Genomic DNA, 5,593 nt, shown 5'->3' with positions numbered 1-5,593 from the left:
ACTTCGGGAATCCAGTCACAACTATAGCAGGAGGGTCATCTAGTAGCCAGTGTCAGCAGTGGCCAATGCCAATGCCAGGTGAGTAAGAGGGGCAAACCATTCATCTGGTGTTTGGTAGTAGTGGAAATGGTATCCTCACCAGCATCCTTCTGCAGCATGATTTTAGCTTCAAAGCTACACGCTTTGCTTTGTCCTGCCCATTTTTCTAGCGTTATCTCCAGTGTTCCAAATGATTCTGTGAACCTACTCAGTATCCTTTCAACAAATTCCTTTTCCACAGAAGTCATCCGGAGTTAAGAACTTGATGGAAAAATAAAATAATAAAAGCACTCTAATACAGAATGTGAAATACTGGTCCTTTCAGTTAACAAGATTTTACAAATAAGTAGAAGTTATTTGTTCTTTTTTTGTTCTTTTAATTAAGTCATTGAAAATAACTTTTTTTTAAACACCTTGGATTCCTCTCATACTTTCAAAGAAAAGTGTTTTTCACAATTAATGTTGTTTTAAAAGGGGAGACATTTTCAAAATATCCACCGGAAAAAAAAATAGACATCTCCATAATTCACACAATGGATAGTTGAGGTTCCAAAGGAACACCTTAAAATTAAGAAACTGTTAAATAGAAAAAAGCACTCTCATAGCTAACATTCAAAGAAGCGTCTGTGACTGATGTGCTCAAGGGATAGGTCTGGGGACATGCCTATCAGCCTTTGTGTCACCCTAAAATCTTGGGAACATGCTAAACATCTTACCTTTCCTTATCAATTGTGAATTGATCAACCATCAATTTTGCTGAGTTTATTTTATATCTACGCAAAATTTCCACGTACATAAACTCTTTAGGTAATGAGTTTTATAAATTTACTGTTTGCTATGTGAATTAGTACTGTTATTTTTTGGTTCCATAAATTCTTGTACTATAGGATTTTATAAATAAATCTATGCTCTCTGTAAAACATCTTTTGAAGAAATAATGTATAGACTCAGATAATTTTTCCTATCAAGACTTTTTTTTTTTTTTTTGCGGTACACGGGCCTCTCACTGTTGTGGCCTCTCCCGTCGCGGAGCACAGGCTCCGGACGCGCAGGCTCAGCGGCTGTGGCTCACGGGCCCAGCCGCTCCGCGGCATGTGGGATCCTCCCGGACCGGGGCACAAACCCGCGTCCCCTGCATCGGCAGGCGGACTCTCAACCACTGTGCCACCAGGGAAGCCCTCCTATCAAGACTTTTTAAAAAATTTGTATCTATCTTCATCAGTCCAAGCACAATCCTTTCTTTGTTGTTGTTCTTTTTATTTTTGCCCATTGTTCCTCCGCATCCTCCACTCCTATGCTTATAGCCCTTCCTCACTGGCACCCACTCTGTGTTTAAAATACAGAGTGGTTTTATGTAGAAGATGTACACATTACCTAAATTGTAATGTGACATGAATTTCATTGTTTCTTACCTTGCCCTCATGAAGCTTACACTTAGTGGAGATAAAAGACAAGTTCACATATAAAATAAGACAATAATTTCAGGCAATTGTAAATGTAATAAAGGAAATAAACAGGGTGATGAGTAGTGATTGAGTTACTTTATAAAGGTAATCTCTTCTGAGAATATGTTATTTGATCTAAGACCTGAAGCACGTAAAAGATACTGTTGTGAAGAGCATCCAGACAAAGAAAGCATAGGCTCTGAAACAAGAACAAGCTTGACATGAGACAAATGGAAGAGGCAACTGCTGTGTCTGGAGCCCAACGAGCCAGAGAAACCTGGTCATAGATGAGGCACGAAAGAGGCATGGACTGGGTCAGGATGACAAAAAAAATCAGGGAACTTAGTTAAAAGATCATCTTACTCCATGTGAGATATGATGGTTTGGAGAAGGGCAGTAGGACTGGAGATAGAAGTATGTGGTGCCAGAGAAGCCCAGAGACAAAAGGGTTTCAAAAATTTTAAAAAACGAGGTTGTAGTCAATCATTTCACATGTTGCGGTGCTTAGTTATATGAGGACAGGAAAAGGGATATTGGATTTGGCAACTTGGAAGTTGTCAGTGACAGAGGTAGATTGGAGGTCATTGAAGAATGAATGGAAGTTTTTCATTAAGAATACCAGATTTGACCCTCATTCTCTTCTGGTAACATCCAAAGTCCTATGAAAATGACAGTAAAGATATAGAGAAAGTTCATAAGTTCATAGGAAGAAAGAGAAGAGTTTCAGTGACAAAATTTCAGAGTTTGGAAAGCAAACCAAATAGTAGTGAGTATCAACAGAATGAAGGAAGGTTAATTCAAAGCTAGCAGTGGAGAAAACAGAGCAGTAATCCATTTTACACTGCAAGTCCACTGAAATAATAAAGAACTGTTGGTACTAGGTGCCTCTGGAAGTGAGGGAGAAAATAGAGTCGAAAAAAGAGGACTAGCTAAAAGTCTATTTGCCAGACATGTAGACCCCTAGTTCCTCTCCTGTACTCAAGCAGCAGCTGAGAGATTCACTCACTGGAGAGGGTGAAACAGAGAGGGTATCTAGAACAGGTAACACAAAGCACAGTTGAGGACAGGAGTCTTATATTGAAAACATACCCCCAGTCTTCTTCTCCCAAGGACATTTGGGTCTATACCCTCCAGGAAGGTGATTGGAAGATTCTTCTCTGGGGATCTAACCAGCCATTTTGTTTCTTAGTACAAGAGTCCCAGTAACGTCATCTACTACGAAAGACCACAGTCAACAAGCCCTCCCCATACTACAAAGTTTTCCAATAAGTATTCAGTGATTCTCTGTTAAAGATAAACAGACAATAAAGAATCACCAGACATTTAAGGAAAGTATCCATTATGAAATGCAGAAAGTAAAACAATATGGGAAAAATGTAGCTCAGAGGAAACAGTCAATACAGTAGATGAAAACACAAAAATTTTCAAATTCCATTAATATTCTTGGCAAAATAAAAGAAAAATTGCATTCATGAAATAACAGAATGGTATACAAGAAGCATTAAATAAATATGAATTGGTTTACAAGAATTATACAACAAGTTTTCTGCATAACCACACTAAAAATGTATCATCTGAAGATACTTTGTTTTGCTTTCTTTAAGGTCAGTTGTGAAGCAATTTGATTTTTGTTTTCTCTTTTCTAATTCTTATCCACACATAACTTAGGAACGTTTTTAAAAATAATTTGACTTTTTTCTAGCTTCTTCAAAGCATCCAACTTTATTTTCTCAGAAATAGTAGCTCCTATCTTTTTGAACTTATATTTTGATGGTTCACATAGTATTTAATTAAGTTGTCTATCAACAGTAAGGCCAATTCTCTGTCAATACAGGGACTTAAAAGTTCATTACCATCAATTGTAGTAGTAGGCAATTTTAGTTTACTGCTTATTTTCTGCTGTGGTTAATTGTGTGGTCACGTCACGGCTTTACACCCATAAGGTTTACCTGAGTAGGTTTGGTCCTCTGGAATGAAGGCAACATACCAGGTCTTCTGCAGCCACTAGATCATTTCCCAGGTAGCTTCAAACTGAACAAGAGTTCCACAATTTCACACTTGAGTGCATTCAAATCTCTCAGGTAGATGGCAACCAGATTCCATAAATAACTTCCTGCTAGCACCGTTTCAAAATTCAGATTTTAAAAGATACTACCCTCTACCTGAAGGGCAAATTCTTAATGAAATGAATTATATGACACTTGAGCAACAGCCTGAGGCTCCCAAATCAGGTAAAAAGGATTCTCCCTTTGAATGCATATAATGAAGACATAATAAAATCAACCTAACCTATATAGATTTTGGTTGGATCTTAACATGACGATACATGACTAATACACAGAGGGAGCTCAGATTTGTTTTTTGGTTTTTTTTAATATGCTTGACTTAAGCTCATAATTTATAAAATACCTTTGGGGATTTGTTTTGTTTTGTGAGATACAATGAACTCTAAGAGCAATATTCGCTCCTGGATGTTCACTCTAGAGTTAATAAATTGAGAAACAGAAATTATACATGTATGTGGGCTCTAGTGTATATTTCAGAATTAGTATTAGAAAAAGTAATAAAGAAATACCTTTACTTACTAAAGAAATATTCAATATGAATAGTGAACTGTCATTTGCATCATAAAATATAACATCATAATGTCACTCACTGTGCTATTTCAAAATTATTTGTCTTTCTGCTCCATAAGACCTAAGCTCAAAGGCAATATAAGTCTTACTATGCCTACCATAACTTCTGGCACAAAGTTAGACACACAATAAATATCAGTTGAATGAAAATAAAAGTTGGCATTGTAATAAATTAAAGAGTGCAGAGTTTTTTTTAATGTAAGTTCAAAGTACAAACAATGAGAAGATGGAGTCAATAATTGTAAAATATTTTCTTATGTACAACTGAAGCCAGGTTTAAAACATAAAGCCAATCATATATTACTTCTTCAATAAGAATAGATCTATATATAAAATGACCAAAAATTGTTAAATCTTCTCAGTAAGCATCACATTTTTAAAAAATTACTCTATCATATGCTCAAGGAAAGTTATCAGAAATTGGTACAAAATTTTCTAAATATCTAACACATAATCTTCTCCATTCCCCACTTTTTATGCCATTACTATTAAATGTTTTTTCCCTTCAGAAATATCTGATGACTCTGCAGTGGGTGCTTAGAAATTCAGGATACAAAATTCATGCTTTCCCTAGCTATTATCAATTATATATTTTATCCAAAAAATAAAAAAACAAATAGTTACAATAGTGATAAGAATTTGTTTTATTGTGTTTTCCATAGATAGTAATAAGGTTTTTTGGTGAAAAAATTCATTACAAAGACAATCTATAATTGAATCAGTAACAAAAAAATTTTTGCTTTAAATGAGTCAAGTATTCTGCATTTGAAATTCAATTTCATAAACATTCAAGATTAGTGAATTTTGATAGGAAAAAAGACTAACAGAAAGGAAAAAGACACCTTTTTAACAGATAGCGACTTAGAGGTTTTTTTTAAATTTCTTTGGGAAAACACACAGTATAGTTATTTTTTTAAGTCTTTTGCTTCAAGTCAAGTGAACTTTAGACTAAGAAATATTTTTAAATTTGCCAAGAAATTGAAGTGTTAAAAATAGTCTTCTCCTTATTCATTTAATTTCATGTTTAAGGAAATATTTGACAGATAAGTTAACAAAATGCAAAAGAAATTTACCTGCATTTTTATATAATAAATTCTAGCTCTATAAAAAATTTCCTGGTTTTACACAAAGGCCAATTTTTGACCTTCATTGATCCATTTTCTATGTAGTTAAAAAAATACAGTATCAAATCTTTCTCCCTCCCCCCCAAAAAAACTAGAAGAAAATTTTTAAATTGTGAGTGTGTGAATGTAGCTATGCATATTCTCAAGCGTACAAAGCACACGGACATCACTTTACTTGGAAAATTATTTTCATCATACTGTAAACATCTTTTCCTCTGCATCTGGACTTTTCAAAATAGTCTTTGGTATTACTAGCTATTGTGCTTTGAAATGGAAACTTAAGGAATTTCTGTAGCGGTGCTACATAGACATTTTAAGATATAAATAAGAAAAATGCACTTGGAATAAG

This window comes from Grampus griseus, assembly GCF_964374135.1.
Source record: "Grampus griseus genome assembly, chromosome: 7".
NCBI lineage: Eukaryota > Metazoa > Chordata > Mammalia > Artiodactyla > Delphinidae > Grampus > Grampus griseus.
The sequence above is the reverse complement of the archived record's forward strand: the minus strand, read 5'-3'. Positions refer to the sequence as shown.